The 20,009-nt window shown below is 42.0% G+C and overlaps 1 pseudogene; it reads right to left on the reverse strand.

The window, feature by feature from the left end:
* LOC136578716 (oocyte zinc finger protein XlCOF7.1-like) overlaps positions 1 to 20,009 on the reverse strand; it is a 163,011-nt pseudogene that overhangs the window by 109,065 nt on the left and 33,937 nt on the right.

A 20,009-nucleotide genomic window follows, 5' to 3' on the forward strand; every position in this document is an offset into this window, starting at 1 on the left:
TTGATAATGCGCATAAGAAGTTTTTCACACTGACACGAGGTTCAGCATGCATAGCTTCCTCAATTCTAACTTTAATGATCGGCGTGTAGCCTATTTTAAGAGTTTAACACATCCGCCCATCTGGGCAGGTCAAAGATTACATAGATACAACGTATTGTTTAATTATTGGATAAGCATCTTGCAATTCTTCCATCCTCCGGTCATCTGTGATTGGCCATCAGGTGGTGGATGAAATGAGTGGGTTGTCTTGGAGCCACGTGGGGTTCCTTCGATATGATTGGATGGTACATCATGAACTATAAATTGCACAAACCTCCCATGTTATTTGCATACGTTTCCAGTAAAATTGCTTGGGTAATTTCTGCGGTTGTCCATGTCTGAGTTACTGTCCTCCAAAATTGCGAAACAGATGGAAAATGTAACGTGTTTATACTATATATTATCTTGTCAGCGTTTTGAGAACAGAAGTTTCATGTTGGCTTCCCCATGTCAGCAGAGTTATGAAAAAACAGATATTTCATTGCCTAATAGTATTGTGTAATTGTAAGAATATTATATTCATAGCAAGACAGAAAACAAATATGTATACAGAATGTTAAATTGACAACTGTCTACTGCCAAGGCCCACCGATCCAAAATATAGAAATACTGGACTTCCACCACAGACCCCCCTTGAAACTATCTGTTTCACTAAACTCGCCCTGCTCCGTCCCACCCCAATCCCCCACCGCTGACCCTAGACTCGCATTGTGTTGTACACTGGAGCTATTGCTGTCATGGGGGTATAGGATGGTTCGACATCATCACATTCTGGATCCATGATGACGACGGTTGCGCTGACAGTGGGCTTTTTGTTGGACGTCGTAGTGGGACAGGTGGACCAGGCAGTCATCAGGGTCGGAATACACTGTATGCAACAACAAACAGAAATTAGGATGACTATAAAGGTGACAAACATAATTAGGTTAGGAGAGGTGCGACTTTTACTATCTCAGGTAAACACTGCATAACTTGTATAGAACCCCGCCTTCTTGACGTTACCTCGATTCATCAACAAAAATGCAAAATCAGGACTATCTAACAACTGATCAACATGACTGAACCCCTGTCTCATTAGTAAGTGCATGATCATATATATTAGTCTGGAAGGAAAGAGCTACAAGCTGATTATTCCCACTTCCCTTTTCCAGAGGCGGCAAGGTAACAGGACCAGGGGCGTTGTAACACCGGCATGTTGCGTGGACATAAGCAGAGTGCACTGCAGATAAAATAAAGTAAAATCTTAGCAAAAACCTATCACAGTGTTCTAAATACACAATGTTTCAAAACTTATTTTATATATATTTTTCCCTTCTCCTGTTAGGTACCTTACTGAGGAAACCAGACTAAGGTTAGCTCTTTTTAGTTAGTGCGGTCAGCTTCTTAACCCCTTAACGACCAATGACGTACCTGGTACGTCATGGAGCGTCGGGGTATGTATGAAGAGAGGTTGCGTGGCAACCTCTCTTTATACAGTGCGGGCATCAGCTGTTTATAACAGCTGACATCCGCGGGCAATAGCCGCGAGCGGCCGCGCGGCCGATCGCGGCTATTAACCATTTAAATGCCGCTGTCAATTCTGACAGCGGCATTTAAATCCCCCGAACATCGTTCGGGGGTCCCGCACGGCCCCCCCCGCGGTGAGATCGGGAGAGCCGTGCATGTGTCATGGCAGCCGGGGGCCTAATGAAAGGCCCCAGGGCTGCCTTAGCAGACTGCCTATCAAGCCGTCCCCGTGGGGTGGCTTCATAGGCTGCCTGTCAAAAAGCAATATGACGTAATGCTATAGCATTACGTCATACTGCAGGAGCGATCAAAGCATCGCATCTTAAAGTCCCCCAGGGGGACTTCAAAGTAAAGTAAAAAAAAAATCAATAAAGTTTTTTTTTAATTGAAAAAAAAAAAAAAGTTGTAAAAGTTTAAATCACCCCCCTTTTGCCATATCTATTATTAAAAAATCTAAATAATAAATTAAAAATATGTATTTGGTATCACCGCGTCCGTAAAAGTCCGAACTATCAAAGTACCACATAATTTTTCCCGCACGGTGAACGTGGTCCGAAAAAAAAAATGAAGAACGCCAGAAATGCATTTTTTTAGTTACCCTGTCTCCCAGAAAAAACGCAATAAAAAGCGATCAAAAAGTCGTATGTATTCCAAAATGGTACTATCAGAAACTACAGGACATCCCGCAAAAAATGAAACCTTGCTCAACTACGTCGACGGAAAAATAAAAAAGTTATTGCGCGCACAAAATGACTGCAGAAAATAATTGAAAAAAATTTTATGTCTTTAAAAAAAAAAAAGAGGAGTATAGTAAAAAAAAACCTATACAAGTTTGGCATCGTAGTAATCGTACCGACCCATAGAATAAAGTTATCATGTCGTTTTTGTTGCCATTTGTGCGCCGTAGAAGCAAGACGCACTAAAAGATGGCAAAATGTCGTTTTTTTTTCATTTTACTCCACTTAGAATTTTTTAAAAGTTTTTCAGTACATTATATGGTACTTTAAATAGCACCATTGAAAAATACAACTCGTCCCGCAAAAAACAAGCCCTCATACAGCGACGTGGATGGATAAATAAAGGAGTTATGATTTTTTTAAAGGGGGGAGGAAAAAACGAAAATGGAAAAAGAAAAATGCCCGCGTCATTAAGGGGTTAATGGCAACTGAGTTTTTACCTGCGGGTCACGTTTTGTCTGGAATGTAGGTACAAGTCTCCCCTATCATCTTACAGACACTCCCTTTTTTGGCTAAAATCGTACCTAGTGCCATTCTATTTTGAAAAGTCATAGTCGAGGTAGGTCCTATTGGTCGACTAGTCCCTATAAGGCGTTTCTAGTATACCTTATAAATCACTCTTAATTGTAATAAACATAATTAATCTGGTCAACATTTTATTTACCATAAATCAGGAAAATTTTTAAAAAAACTCGTCAGGTACCCCCCTTGGCTGTCTTATGATGTCAATGTATACGTGTGGGTCAAAACTACCACCAGGGGTCTCTCTTCTCGCTCTAGCATAATGTTACAATACTAGTAGCGTGCACAGGTACGCACGGCGTGGGACTCCCTAATCTTCACCCACACCAATGTCCCTCCTGGAGATAGTCCTAATGGTGAACACGTCCAGGTCGCCTCACCCTTGCGTCAGGGTTTTCCCACTGCCCGTAAGTCCCTACTCCTAGGAGGGGGGGGATCCCTATCTCACCTCAGAGGGAGGCCATGGATTCCCTGGGCTCATTTCCGGGCATCCATACCCTCTATCTATACAAGTTAACACCCCACAGGATGTGCCCTCGCCGGAACCTAAGGTCTTCTGCACTATCCCTTGGCAAATGGGAATTCCACTGACAATCCATCTTAGGAGATCGGGGCAGGCACAGTACTAGTACATTTCTCCTTTTCTTTGGTAGCGTATGTGGTTGGCATTATCGGAACTGGCTCTTCATCTTTTTTAAACAAGGGAAATATTGGTGAGTTCCCCAAAAATCTCCCTCCACCCTGCCTAATTGCCTGGCAGGTGTAGTTTCCAGGGTAGTCAGTAATACTCTCTCCGGTGCAAAACACTTAAGTAGTTATAGAGTATTCCTTCTTCCATTTCTCACGGACAGTGTAATTAGCGGAAATGTTCGTGAAGAGACTAATAAACTACTCTTCAGCAACTACAGGGAGATCTAGGGGGACCATCCCCGAGTGTAGTCGGGCACTACCGCACACGCAACAGTTAGACTTGTTGCTCCTGTTAGCATTGTACCTCATCAACTCCAACCAGAGATTCTGGTCAGAGTAGCCAGTCGCTACCGTCAAGGTGTCCTCAAAAGGTAGGGTCGGCTATGATCATCATGTTCGTCAAGGTCTTTATCTTACGGCGGAGGGGGTTAATTATGGGCATGGGACTAAGTGAAGGCTTCCGTTCGGCTGCATCTACCATACCCCTTATTTTAAACTTCCCTAAGGTACCTGTCCTCCCGTACCGGTTATGTCCCCAGACTGTAAGTCCCCCCGTCCCCCGGGCTTGGATCTCCCATGGTTAATGTAAAAACCGCATTAAAACCAAGCAACATTCTAAGTTCAAGACACGGGACCACAGTACAATAGTCGAAGGAATATGCGGCTACTTGAGCATTGAACGAGTTATACTAGAAGGTAACCATACCCCCATATTCTTCCGACTAAGGATTCCAGTTGCCACCCTCCTCTCTCACTAGCCCTATCCAGAGTAATGTCCTTGGCACAACTAAGACTGGTCTCCCGGATCTGAAGCTTTCTTACAGTATGAAGCATGGATGGATCCATGTAAGTCTTTCGGCTAGTTTCACAGCTGTGGCAGTAGTCAGAAGCACCTGGTAGGGGCCATCAAATCGGGGCTCAGGAGGGTGCTTCCTGGGGAACTTCTTGATGTGCACCCAATCCCCAGGCTGCAAGATATGTGTCCCAGTGTCTGCCTCTGAGTCTGGAAGAGAACACCTGTGTACCTTCGTTTACCTCATTCCCTTCCGGTACCCTGTATCTGCAGATTACCTCATTCATGAGCTTCTGTGTGGTTATCTGCTCATTTACCTTAGTATCCGGGTGGGCCTCCAACCTGAAAAAGACTCGAGCAACAACAAGCACATTTTCATACTCCCCAACAGGTGTGAGCTGAATGTGGTCAAATTGGCAATCCCTGAAATGGGTAGAGTGGTCAAGACAAGTGTTATATGGCCACCTTACTTCTGTCCGGACTCGCATATGGCAAAGATCATGCTAACTGGACAAATGATGCAGCAGCTACAGAGGACCCAGGTGTCACCCATTCTTGTTCAGTGTCGCCGTCATCGCTGCTTTTGATTCTGTGTACCAGTTGGGCCATCATGGGGAACAGGGACCTCTGTAGGCAAGTTCTGTTGATTGTTCGCCATACGCCGTCCTGTTCTGTCGCTCCCGTCTTTTAGCCCATCTGCTTTCTTTCCTCGTTGACTTGTAACTGTAAAGTCCTTGACATATCAAAGTCCAAAGTTTTTATCAAAGTCCAAAGTTTTTATCAAAGTCCAAAGGTTTTATCAAAGTCCAAAGTTTTTATCAAAGTCCAAAGTTTTTATCACTGACTCATGCTGTCAGTATCTATTCTTCTTTCTTCCACGGCTGAGGGCCGCTGCCTTTGCTGCGTTGTCGGCGAGGGTGTCATCTCTCGCTTCTCCGTTGTAGAAATCAGTGTGGATTCTCCATTGCCAGGTAGTAGTAGTAGGGTTTCCATGAGACTCTGCACTGCTGCACCATTCTTAATTGGCTGTCCTACTGAGATAACAAGCTGTCTGGCCTTCCATATTGGGCCATAATCATGAGCTATGCCAAATGCATTCCAGGAGTCAGTGTAAAAAGTTGCCGACTTACCTTCTACCACTCCACACGCCCCAGTGAGGGCCTCCGGTTCCGCTTCTTGCCCTGAGACATGCGGAGGCAGAGCTTCTGCGTTTAGGACATCTTGTTGTGTGACCTCTGCATATCTGGTTCGGAATCATCAATCCTCACCCTGATACCATCTACAAAAGAAAACTCAAAATATGCATCATTAACAGTGTGTACATCACTACAATAATGCTATTTAAAAAATAGCTGATCTGCCATACTCAAATCACCTATGCCTCCCCTCCCCCCCAGGAATACCTGATTAAAAGAAGAGTAGCCGGATTCAAGGTATTACAACATTGGGAAGCTCAGAGCAATATTGGGGGAGGCATGGAAAGAGCACATTGTAGCCGGATCTAATAGGCCAGAGATAAGTGCTTGGGTTGCACTTGCATGAGTATGTTCTGGGTGTCATTTGGGGTGTGGACCACTAGGGGGTAGTCCAATACCAACTTAGAAGATTTGTCAACCATTGCCTGTACTGCTGCCACCGCACAAGCAGATGAGGGAGCTCCTCAAGTCACTGGATCCACCCTCATGGCTGTGGTTGTCCTCCGTGCTTTTGTATCAATACTGTCATATGGCCGGCATTATGAAACAAGGTCCAGAAAGGTGCGGAATTTGGCAACGGGTGTATGTACAGGTATGGCCTGCAGAACTTGGTTAGTCTTTGGAGGCCTCCAGGCCTTACAGCCTTCTGCAAGAGAAATTAACAGTGAAATTGTGGCCGGTTGGCAGTTTTTTCCAAAGCATCAGCACACAGCACCTAACATGTGTGGCTGACCCTTCACCCCTTTTTTTTTTTTTTTTTTTTTTTTTATAAACTAGGGGGATACTGTTTGACCCAGGGGTGTGTATCTGGGTCTCGTATATATTATCATGGTCGATACATTCAATTTCCCTATGCCTGTCTTGTGGGTGTCCCATAATTTGTCAGGAACCGTGGAAAGCTGAGTTTGGGACAGGAGAAAAAAACAAAACTTTTTCTTCTGGCTATCTATGATTCTTACCCCCTCCTTGGATAAGAGACGTGTTCTTGCATCATCAAGCTCCACCCCTCTGAGTGTGGCTAATCACTTACTTCCTTATTCTCTCATTCAATGTTTGGCAGTCCTTGGGTACACATCACAACTCAATAAAGATAAAGTCTTATGCACCACACAATTTACATTTTACAAATTACGGGTCAATCTGCCCCGTTCCTCCTGTGGATACCTGGCCTTATCGTTACCTGCTTGTTTCCTATTCCTTGGCTTCTCTACCGTCTCTCTTTCTCCCTGTAGTTTATTTATTTATTTTATATTGTCTGTGAATATACGTTACTTGTGCTGGGACTACAGGGCAAGTAACTTCCTCTTTTTAAGTCTCTCGCTCATGTGACAGCCCAGCGACAGGATTATAAGGGAGAACGGCTAATTTTTACTTTTACAACAGTTTTTGCACGCGGCGACTGGGCAGATGCAGTCTTAGATGCCGGGCATCTCCATCTGATTGGTAATGTACTGCAATTCTCTCTATTTCACTAAACTGGTGTCTTTGGCGTGTATTAATACAGACGCCATTGCAGCCCACCTTCACTTCCTCTTTTTAAGTCTCTTAGGGAAATTCTAACGTCTAATGCATAAATCACATATATTAAGTTGTAACTTCTGTCACAGCGGTGACCACCTAACATTGTATGTGGTTACAATTGAATTGGGGACTGCTAACATGTACGCTGTTGGGGACTTGGCAAACATAGATGTATTTTCTTGTGGGCATGGTGGGCTACGCAGTCTGTATTCTTAAGAGCCCCCTCAGGATGTGAGTGGCATATAACTTTTTACATTTATGACGGGCGTATGACAAAGATTAGATTACATAACAAGACATACCAGTAGTTTTAACATCCAATATTAGTTAAATAACTAACAAATGTTACAGCACAAGAATTGCTCTGCTTCTATTAAGAGTTCCACTTCCTCTTTTTAAATGAAGTTAGCAGCTTTTTTTTTCCTCTCTAAACAATTACGGGCACAGTTGAGCAGGACTGATACTACTTCTATATGACCGACAAACAAACTATTCCTATATAACAACTCAGCAGGATTAGCTCTACACAACAGACAAGCACACTAACTTTATATAACGGACAGGTAGGACACACAGAAAGATTGCTTGATTAATCAATGATAACTTGACTCTCCACCCCTTCCACACTTTTCTGGAGGGTGTAAGAATTAACCTTGGCTCATTGTTTGCTGCCTTTCAATTTCAATCATGGCTGCCAAATTCATGATTATAGAAGTCTCCTCAGACGCCGGACACAGTATGCCCCGCCCTAGAGTCTCTAGCATTTCTGTCGCTACACAGTTTATCGATCTACCCTCAGACAGAGGGATCTACTCGTGGACATTTACACGATAAACAAATATTTGTGGACACACACAAATAGACAGAGCACCAGTACGGCTGGCTTAGTCTCACTGCCCCTCAGGATACGTGTCTGACAGCTCCCTTCTCCCGGACCCTACAAGCAGGCCTAGCAGGAGCGGAAATCCCATATCAGACTTTTCTCTGGCAGTCTCTCCCTCCCTGGGCCCTCCAAACGGGCCTCAGGACTGCTGAGTCTCTGCGACAGGCCACCTGAACGGCTCCCTCCTCCCTCAGGAGTGGAAACACCCCGTACAGGCCCTCCCTAAAGGCAGCTATTGATGTCACCAATTAACTAGTACTCTCAAGACAACAGGCATGCAAACATTCCTTTTATATCTTATGACAGGTTCTTATCGAGTGATCGAGACTTAAAGAAGTACCTGTCGATCGGGTCCAAATCATTCGGCCTGGCACGGCACATAGGCGAGCCTGAACTTAGCCACACAGGTATAGATAATTAATTTATCTTACCGTGTATTGATGATATTTTGGGCCCACCAAGTCCAAGGTCGCATATGTCCGTGTCTTCTGTCCGAATTCTATGGAACCTGTCGATCACTCCCCGTACGGGCCACCACTGTCGTAGAATTCCTTTGCGGAATCACGGCTTACTCAATTTGGAATGTTTACACCCTTCCATATTATTTCTGAATTGATAATGCGCATAAGAAGTTTTTCACACTGACACGAGGTTCAGCATGCATAGCTTCCTCAATTCTAACTTTAATGATCGGTGTGTAGCCTATTTTAAGAGTTTAACACATCTGCCCATCTGGGCAGGTCAAAGATTACATAGATACAACGTATTGTTTAATTATTGGATAAGCATCTTGCAATTCTTCCATCCTCCGGTCATCTGTGATTGGCCATCAGGTGGTGGATGAAATGAGTGGGTTGTCTTGGAGCCACGTGGGGTTCCTTCGATATGATTGGATGGTACATCATGAACTATAAATTGCACAAACCTCCCATGTTATTTGCATACGTTTCCAGTAAAATTGCTTGGGTAATTTCTGCGGTTGTCCATGTCTGAGTTACTGTCCTCCAAAATTGCGAAACAGATGGAAAATGTAACGTGTTTATACTATATATTATCTTGTCAGCGTTTTGAGAACAGAAGTTTCATGTTGGCTTCCCCATGTCAGCAGAGTTATGAAAAAACAGATATTTCATTGCCTAATAGTATTGTGTAATTGTAAGAATATTATATTCATAGCAAGACAGAAAACAAATATGTATACAGAATGTTAAATTGACAACTGTCTACTGCCAAGGCCCACCGATCCAAAATATAGAAATACTGGACTACCACCACAAAATGATTTCCTGTTTACACCAGATGATGATTAATTAGTGACTATTTTTAGGTGAGCTAAACAAAGGCATTAGTGACTAGTTAAATTATCACTAGTCATCATGTTGGTAGCCGTGTTTATGCTGAACTGTCACTTACATTTATTTGAGTGAGCAATTACACTACGTAACAAAAACAAATTTTGATCCTAGAATTTAACACTAGTTTTGTGTTTCCTACGACACATGTAACTGCTAACGTGCTTTTATTGAGTAATTACTTTGGTTTTGTAGGAATTTAGCAGGTATTTTAGCTGGCCCTATATCCTATGCAGCATATAACTGCATGTATCACAATTTAAAAGACAGACAAACTGGAGCCAGTTCAGTGAAGAGTTACCAAAATGGTGAGCTGTTTGCAAATCATGTCCTATGAGGAACGATTAAAGGATCTGGGAATGTTTAGCTTGCAAAAAAAGGCTCAAAGGAGACTTAATAGTTGTTCACCAATATCTAAAGGGCTGACACAGTGCAGAGGGATCAGCCCTATTCTCATTTGCACAAGGAAAGACTAGAAGCAATAGGATGAAACTGAAAGGGAGGAGACACAAATTAGATATTAGAAAAAACTTTCTGACAGTGAGGGGGATCAATAAGTGGAACAGGTTACCATGGAAGGTGGTGAGTTCTCCTTCAATGGAAATGTTCAAACAAAGGCTGGACAAATATCTGTCTGGGATGATTTAGTGATCCTGCATTGAGCAGGGGGTTGGACCAGATGACCCTGGAGGTCCCTTTCAACTCTACCATTCTATGATAGCAATTTACTTGGATAAATGTCTGATTGTTTCATTCATCTGAATGAGGCTTCCAGAATCGATGTGTGAGCTTCAGATACACTATCATGATAAAAGTATTGGGACCCCCCACCAATCCTGTGCTATCAAGTAAAGGGTATATGCAATGTGGGTGTGTGGACTAAGGCCATTGATTATAGTGAAATCCAAGCTCAACGCCAATAGGTATAGAGATAATCTGGACAATGTGGCAATACGAATTATGTGGCAATATTTTGGTATCAACTTCGTGTCTCTTACAAACATGACCAAGCATCATGTCCCACGCAGTGTTGAGGCTTGGTTTGAGGAGCAAAATCTCTGCAAACTTCATTGGCCAGCCCAAAGTCCTTATCTAAATCCCATTCCACATCTTTGGGATAAACTAAAATGCCTAATTTGCGCACGCCCGTCATCCCCCTACATCACTATCTAAAGCTCTCTTCAAGGAATGGAGGCAAATTCCCAGAATTTGGTTGAAGGTGGCCTAGGAGAATTACTGCAGTCATTGAGACCAGAGGCGGCTCAGCACTAGGTTGAAGAATGTGAATAAAATCGAATTTCATCACCCTCTATGTGTGATGAAATTGGACACAGTTTTCCAGATTAGGTCTGACTAAGGAGGAGTATAGGGGGATAATTACCCCCTCTAGATCTAGACTCTATGCTTCTTTTAATACATCCCAGAATTGTATTTGCCTTTTTGGCTGCTGCATTACATTGTTGACTTATGTTCAGTCTATGATCTATTAGTATACCCAAGTCTTTTTCACATGTGCTGCTGCTTAGCCCAATTCCTTCCAGTCTGTATGTGCTTTTTTCATTTTTCTTGCCCAGATGTAGGACTTTGCATTTCTCCTTGTTAAATACCATTCTGTTAGTCGCTTTTCTAGATCTTTTTGAATACTCTTTCTTTCTTCCCTAGTGTTAGCTATTTGTCATCAGTCAAATTTGATCAGTTTCCCATAAATTCCCTACTCCAGATGATTTTTAAAAATATTGAACAACACTGAACCTAGGACTGAACCTTGTGGTACCCTACTTGATACATTCTTCCACTTGGATGTGCAGCCATTTATGACCACTCTTTGAGTACAATCGCTCAGCTAGTTGTGAATACACCTAATAGTTGCCTTATCAATCCCATATTTGGTCTTTTTTTTATTCAATAAGTATTGTATGAGGTACTTTTTCAAATGCTTTACTAAAGTCAAGATTTACTATATCCATCGCATTTTCCTGATCAACCCAGACGGTGATTCTGTCATAGAAGGAAATTAGATTCATCTGGCATGACTTGTTTGTTACAAACCCATGCTGGCTCTGGTTGATTACTCCATTTTTATCCAAGTACTTGCAAACATTCTGTTTAATAAATTTGTTCAAAGATCTTTCCTGGTATAGAAGTCAGACTCACAAGCCTGTAGTTTCCTGGGTCCACCTTCTTCTCTTTTTTGAAAATAGGGACATTTGCCCTTTTCCAATCTTCTGGGACTTCTCCTGATCTCCAGGAATTTTCAAAGATTATGGCGAGTGCTTCAGCAATTACCTCCAGTGCTTCCTTTAGTATCCTAGGATGTAATTCATCTGGAGCTTGAGACTTGAATTCATTTAAGTTAGCTAAGTGTTCCCTCACCATCTCTCTGCTTATAGATAGCCTGCATTCTTTCATTCCCCCAACAGCACAGAGAAGATCAGTTGATATTTCACCTACTTTCTGAGAGAAAACAGATACAAAATAGGAATTCAAAAGTTTGGCCTTCTCAACATCATTCTTAACCAATTCACAGTTTTCATCTTGGAAGCATCCAATAACATCTTTGACTTCTCTTTTGCCTTTGACATACCCCCAAAAATCCTTTTTTATTGCTTTTGCCTCTGTTGCAAGCCCCAATTCGTTATTAGCTTTTCTGACACTTGCCCTAAAGTTTCTGCAGATCGCATTATATTCTTCTTTAGCTATTTCCCCCTCTTTGCAGTTGATAAACATATTTTTTTCGTTTTTAAAAAAGTGAGCAAGTTCTGTGTTCATCCATCCTGGTCTCTTCAAATGCTTCACATTTTTCCTTCTTTTAGAGATTGTTAACGATTGTGCTTTGAGAATCTGATTTCGCAATATTTCCCAACCTTTTTGGACATTTCTGTCCTTAAGAACATCCAGCCATTGGATTCTTCCTACCCTCTTACTGAGTTAATTAAAATCTGCCTCTCTGAAATCTAACCTTGAGGTCTGAGTTTTCTCAGGTCTTCCTCCCCTTTTTATCAAAAATTCAAGGATAGCATGATCACTGCCTTCTAAGGTCCCAGCCACCCTTACTTCCTCAACCATGTCCTTCCTGTTAGTAAGAATTAGGTCCAAGAAAGCAGATCCCCTTGTTTTCTCTTCCTTTTGGAAAATAAAGTTGTCAGCAAGAGCGGATAAGAATTTGTTGGATCCATTACTTTTACCTGAGAGAGATCCCCAACAAAAGAGTTCATCAATATCTTCTGCCTGTCCAGGTGGCCTATAGTAAATGCCTACAATGGTGTCCTTTCTGTTGTTCTCTCCTTGTATTCTTACCCAAGCAGTTTCTACGGAACTCCCATGCTCTGAAACTTGAATCTCTGTGGAGATTAATGTTTTCCTAACATACAACACAACACCTCCTCCCCTTTTTAAGTCTGTTTCTTATAAATAAGTTCTATCCTTCAAGCCTTGTTTTCCAATCATGTGCATCATTCCACAAAGGTTTAGTGATGCCTATGACATCATATTTCTCTTCCTGTGTTAGGAGCTCTAATTCTCCTTGTTTCCCATGTTCTGTGCATTTGTGTAAAAACATTTTAGTTTGTGATCGGTGTCTGTTGCTCCTCTACTTTCCTTCTGAATTTTTTGTCTTTGTTCCTTCTTTCCACTTCTAATAGCAAGTATTTATTAGCTGTATATTTTTATCTGGCCTTTCACTTCCCTTCCTATATTGGTTTACTTTAGCTATGTATGAATATTCCTTTAGAAAAGCTCTAGGAGAAACGTGTCTTAGTTACACCTCAGAGATCTGGCTTGCTCTTTGTTGATGAAATGTGTGGTGTCCCCATGACTTATAGATTATCCATCAGTATTTCTAAACCCAAACTGGGAATCCAAGAAAAGTATGATGGAAAGATTTGCACATCTTCCTTCTTCTGGACCTACTCCTAATTGAGTCTTACAAATACTGACCCAAAAAGAAACAAGCATGAACGAAGCTTTATAATAAACGTCTGCTGCAGGCTATCTGTGCCAAAGGGGCAGCACCAAGTACTCGAGTTACAGAAGGAAATGGAAGATCAGTGTTTTTTGTTTTTTTTATTTAACAAATTCAATTTTTATTATTCAGTCCCATCACATTTAATTTTATACTCTATGAACAAAGACCAAATATTAATAACTATGTTAAATAATGAAAATGTTTCCATGGGGCGTGCTTACTTTTTCAGTCACTTTGTAGTCTCCTGCACAATGGGTGGACTGGGTGGACTTCTAAATACAGTAGTAAGAAATGAGGGCCATGGTGACAATTTAACATAGCTGCTATGGTAATTAACAAAGCTCTTCTTTTCTCCTTTACATCCACCATACTTTTCCTCCATGGATCACACTGACAGTTGATCTCAGGTAAAAATAATCTGAATGCTTGATAGTTCCAGACTAATTCTACCCCAAAATAAACCCATTAATGTCTGTGAACAACTGAATGGGTTATTTATATTTTTGCTTGCATTTCCCATTTTCCAAACAAAAATATGGTTACCTCTGAATGTCAGTTCTCTTAAAATGTTAATTCCTTTTTAAACATCTTCCATCAACATAGATTCTCCCTTGTGTGGATTCTCTTATGTCTAGCAAGATTTGATTTTTCTGTAAAGGATTTCCCACACAGTGAACATGAATACGGCTTCTCTCCTGTGTGAATTCTTTCATGTTTAACAAGATTTGATTTATTTGTAAAGCATTTCCCACATACTGAACATGGAAATGGCTTCTCCCCTGTGTGAATTCTCTTATGTATAAGAAAATTTGATTTACCTGTAAAGCATTTCCCACATATCGAACATGAAAATAGCTTTGCCCCTGTGTGAATCCTCTCATGTATAACAAGACTTGATTTATCTGTAAAACATTTACCACATACTGAACATGGATACGGCTTCTCTCCTGTGTGAATTTTCTGATGTCTCAGGAGATGGGATTTAACTCTAAAACATTTCCCACACTCAGAACATGGAAATGGCCTCTCTCCTGTGTGAATTCTCTGATGAATAACAAGTGCTAATTTTTTTCTAAAATACTTTCCACATTCAGAACATAAGTATGGCTTCTGTCCTATGTGATTTTTTCTGTGCTTACAAACACCTGAGCTTTTTGTAATATGTTCAATAAATTCACCATTTTTAAACCTTTTACTCCCTTCCTGACTCGCTCTTGTGGTAAAAATCTGTGATCGGTCAGGAGAAGGTTCATCGTGATTAGGGTGATTATGTGATAGATCTGTACTGTGAAGTCCTGGATGTACATTAAGGGTAAGGAGGTTTTCTCCTGAAGATTGCTGCGGGATATCTTCATCTTCTACTTCATAACTTACTGATAACATGAAGTTTCCCTCAGAGCTCTTACTGGGATTGTCTGTTAGGATTAAAATAGATTTCATGATTTTTATTCAAAGTGCAGAGTAGACAAATGTATAACATGCCTATTAGGCTACAAGCACACATGTAGTTTTTGTGGCAGTTTTGATGTACTTTTTGAGCTAAGTGAGAAATGGATCCAGAGGGAAGAAGGTGAAGCAGAAGATATTCCTTTATATTTTCCATTTGATTTGAATCCACTTTTGGCTTTGGCTCATAAAAGCAGCATCAAAAACTATATATGTGATTTCAGCCTTTTTAAAAATTGGAAATACAAATAGCATTTTTGATTATGATACGGTTTTTCATTGAGCTAGAGCCAGGGGTGCATTCACAAGGAACAGAAAATATAAGGACACATACTTTTACTTCCTACTGAATTTCAGCAGCTGTGAAAGAAGCAACCTTCCTTCATCGTGAGAGTGAAAATTTTTATTTTTACATCTATCTCATGATGCATTAGCATTAGCTGCCTGCTGGAAGGACAGTTTAATTACCATTACCTTCTATATTCACCAATATAAGCTACAGAACATAAGTAAACAGTAAGGCCGCCTGCACACGGGCGGAAATCCCGCGGCAGGATTTCCACCACTGAAAGCCTGCATAGGAGTGCATTACAATACGCACTCCTATGCAGACGGCCGCGGTTTGGCCACGCGAAATCTCACGCGGCAAAAACCACACAGAAACGTCACTCACCCGGCCGACGGCTCCAGTCTGCGCATGTGCCGGCTGCCCGGCACATGAAAGAGCCGGGGCCGCCGGGCGCGGGTAAGTACGAGCTCCTCCATGCAGGCGCTGGGGTCGGGTCCCGCGGCGAGAATCTGACCTGCCCGTACGCAGGCGGCCTAAGAAGGATGAGCTATGATCTCTATTATACCTGTGCAACAGCAGGTGTGTGATTATCATCAGTAACTGTGACAAAGGAGGCCTGTATACCCCTATAGGCAGCTTGTTAGGGTTCATGCAACAGCATAGCACAGACTGAGAAACAGATTAGTTTAAGAGAGCACAACTCCAAATAGATTAGATCTGGTAAGATTTGAGATCTCAAGAACATCTGAGGAAAAAGAGGCCAGGAGTTTCATATAGAAATTAATAACTAATCAAGGTAACACTAGCTCACTTATGTATACTGGGACATAGCTACATAATGAACGAGGGGAAATAAATCACTGGACTGACCCTTTAAATGTGAAATAGTGGATTCCTACTAATCATGGATCTGGAAAATTAGATGACCCCAAAAGTTAAAAGACATACACTTAAAGACACTGTAAAAAGCTTCTTAAAATCCTTATAAAGGACATACCAGAAGACATCTTCCAAAGAGCCTTTTAATGTACACTAGATTATAGCAGAGGTCTTTTTGCTCAATACTGCAATTTAAGGTTCTACTACAGAAATTTCCTGAAGACATCATATCCCTTTCTGACTTGTCTGCAGAGTTGTCCCAGAGACCAGGCTCGTATATTAAATATACTGTAGCCCTAAATGAGGACCTGTGAAAGGGTGTTTGAAATGGTTAAACCAAATAAATTTGGGCACAAGAGAAAATCAACAAAATGCATGAGAACATGATTCGACGGGAGTTGATTCCAAAGCCTAATCGAAATACGAAACACAAAGAGGATATAAAGCTTCTCTCCAACGTCTGCTCGAGAGAAAAGGTTCGAGCGGAGAGGAACGGAGGGGAGATCTCTCTCTCCCTCTCTCTTACCCCCCCCCCCGCTCCCCCTGCTCACTGCCGCAACTCACCTTGTCACCCGCGCTAGCAGCCGAACCTTTTCTCTTGAGCGGGCAGGTACTCGCTAAGGGCAATGCTTGCTCGAGCAATTGCCCTTAGCGAGTATGCTCGCTCATCACTAATCCCATTCCTTCCGATTCCAAGACAGAACTTGCACGGGATTCATCCGAATGGGTTAATTAACACAAGCAATTTTTCTCTTGGGTCGATAGTCCTAGTTTTATGCAGTTCTTCTTCGAGAATCGTCCATTATTTTCTAAAAGAACGCAAAAAAAAAACATTGCAAATGCATGCCATGCGATTTGCATGCAATTTTCATAGCAATGCGGTGTGTTTTTAATGCAGGTTACTATCAGGACCACATGAAAAAAAGAACTAGTAAGTGTAAAGCAGAGAAAAACGCAAGTGAAATAAACATGAAGATCTCATGGAAAACGGTCAGTTTTTCACTGACCTAAAGTGCCGCTGTGAATACAGTCTAAAGAAAGATTTATCCTCAAAATAAAAGGATGAATTACTATTCTGCGAGAAACACTATGATGCTGAAGAACAGTCCAAGATAAAATATCGAACAGTCTTAGAATTAGGGCTCCTACCCACTTGCGTTTTTTAACACGAATGTCAGTGGGACTTTCTAATGTTAAAAACCCATCACAAGTTTGTGCTTTTTGATTTTTCTGCGATGCGTTTTTAACATTAGAAAGTCCCATTGACATTTGCGTTAAAAAAAAAAAAACGTGAGTAAAAGCCCTTAGGGAGAAACATTTACTGTATTTCTTATCCACAAAAACATACAAGATTTAATTAAACACTAGCTTGTTACCCACAACTTCGTCCATGTTTAAAGGGGTTGTCTCACGGCAGCAAGTGGGGTTATGCACTTCTGTATGGCCATATTAATGCACTTTGTAATATACATCGTGCATTAAATATGAGCCATACAGAAGTTATTCACTTACCTGCTCCGTTGCTAGCGTCCCCGTCGCCATGGATCCGTCTAATTCTGATGTCTTCTTGCTTTTTTCGCGCTTGCGCTGTGCGGTCTTCTCCTCTTCTGCTCGGTCCAGGCACAAGCAGCGTTCTGGCTCCGCCCCCTTCTACGCATCGCGTAGCTCCGCCCCATCACGTGTGCCGATTCCAGCCAATCAGGAGGCTGGAATCGGCAATGGAACGCACAGAGCCCATGGTGCACCATGGGAGAAGACCCGCGGTGCACCATGGGAGAAAACCGCAGTGCATCCCTGGGAAAGGACCGGCGGCCATCTTTGGAGAATATTTTTTAAAGTCCTTATTTCGTCTGATCGGTAAGTAGCAAGCGGCTTAAAAACCGCTTTACCTTGCTATTTTATGCCAGGGGGGTGACAGGGGGAATGGGGTAAGGTAGCATTTTGAGGTTTGCCGCGAGACAACCCCTTTAATTTGTACTTTATCTAATCTGTGTTTTACTGTATACTGAAACGTAAAAAGTTGAAATAGTGAAAAGAATGTAAATGCTATATGCTATGTCAGCACATTTCTGTACACTATATTTGTGGTCATCTCTTGCTAGGATATAAAGGTTTTGTGGGTTGTATATACGTGAGCACGCCATATACCGTTGTCCATGAGAAAAACATGTTTCTTCTAAATGTACACCTGCTACCTTAAAGGGGTTGTCCCGCGATAGCAAGTGGGGTTAAGCACTTCTGTATGGCCATATTAATGCACTTTGTAATATACATCGTGCATTAAATATTGGCCATACAGAAGTTATACACTTACCCCTCCGATGCTGGCGTCCCTGTCTCCATGGCGCCGACCAAAGCCGCCTTCTCCCTGGATTAGACGCGCTTGCGCTGAAGGGGCCGCTCCGGCGTGCTCGCGCCGCACAGGTCTTCTGCGCATGCGTAGAAGACCTCTGCGGCGCGAGCACGCCAGAGCCGGACAGAAGAGGGCAGACTGCGCAAGCGCGTCTAATCCAGGGAGAAGGCGGCTTTGGTCGGCGCCATGGAGACGGGGACACCAGCACCGGAGGGGGTAAGCGTATAACTTCTGTATGGCCAATATTTAATGCATGATGTATATTACAAAGTGCATTAATATGGCCATAAAGAAGTGCTTAACCCCACTTGCTATCGCGGGACAACCCTTTTAAGTGTTTTCCCTTGAGCCTCATTGGTTGCTATGAGCAACACAGATTATCTTTAAAATCTCCATCTATGTTAATGTGTCTTTGGTTCAAGTTTTAATCCCAGGCAACGCCAGGTATCCCTGCAAGCTTAATAATCGCATACATGCGGCAACGACGTCTGCCCTCATGTATCTGCCCATTGTGTAGGCATAGCTAATGATGTTCACCCCCTTCCCCTCCGCCAGCAGTAGAGTGAAGGTGCGCCTGCACATCATCAAATAAATGTGTCTTGTCGCGCTCCCTAGAGAACTCTACAATTTCGGGATAAAACGGAGCCTATGTCCTTTCTCAAGATGCAAACTATCTCCCTGCCAAATTTCATCAAAATAGCTTCAGCGATTTAGCCATGAAAAGGTGACAAACAGACAGACAGTTACTTTCGCGTTTATAATATTAGTATGGATTAATAGGAACATCCTGAGGGAATATCCTGAAAAGCATCCAACAATTTCAGAAGGAAAAAAAAATAAAAATCTTTGAAAATTCGACTTAGCTTAAAGATCTCATGGCAGTATTGTGATCAGTATTTTACATGAGTATTTTTAAGCCAAAATCATAAGTAAATCCAAAAAAACAGAAGGGTGCAAATCTTTCCATAGTTCTTCGTAGGTCTCCTTCTTGGTTTTGCTTACAAATACTGAAGCAAAAAACTGTGAAACTAGCCAAAAGGAGGCAAAGGGATAAACATCTTGATTGACATTTGAACCAACCAAGACAAATAATGAAAACACTGAAAGTGTGGGAAGAACAATAACAAATATATTATGAACAGTGGGAAAAAATTATATCCAATAGCATGAATTTTAAAATTCATTAGAGGCTATAAAACAGAATGTTCATCTTATCCTTCAACAGATTTACTTGGAAGTAGACTGCTCTTTCTGGATCTTTAAGATGCTCTGGAGTTGAGTCTTCGAAAACATCTGTTGATGGTATGTCTTGTTCCAGCTACAGGATGAAGACTGCATAATTACACTCTGTAATCCAGTGGATCGTGGACTCACTATGCCACTGACTGATTTGGCTTGGCTACACTAAGAGATCCCTGGGCTTCGCACTTTGACACCCTTTTTTTTTTTTTTTTTAGAGAAGTCTGGCCTTCACTGCAGGGACCCTTCAAGTCACCTCGCTAGGAGTAGTCTCAGTACAATGACAACCAATCCAAAAGACAATGAAGTGTAGTACCACTGAGGACAGGTAAGGACAAAGTCAGAAAACAGGCCGAGTTCAGGACAGGTGGAAATCATGCAGCATGCAAAACATGCAGGCAACAGTCAGACAAATCAAAGTCAAGTAGCAGGCTGAGGACAGGATAGGCAGAGTTTGGGTAAGCTGGATATACAGGCAAGTGTCAGAACAGAGTCAAGCAGATACAATACTACCTTCACTTGAATCATTATGATCCTTGTCGTCAGACACCCTCCATTGGGGAAGGATGTCTTAAATGCCTCAGAAAGCATAAGTTGGGG

Source organism: Eleutherodactylus coqui, chromosome 9 (assembly GCF_035609145.1).
Source record: "Eleutherodactylus coqui strain aEleCoq1 chromosome 9, aEleCoq1.hap1, whole genome shotgun sequence".
NCBI classification, from domain to species: Eukaryota; Metazoa; Chordata; class Amphibia; order Anura; family Eleutherodactylidae; genus Eleutherodactylus; species Eleutherodactylus coqui.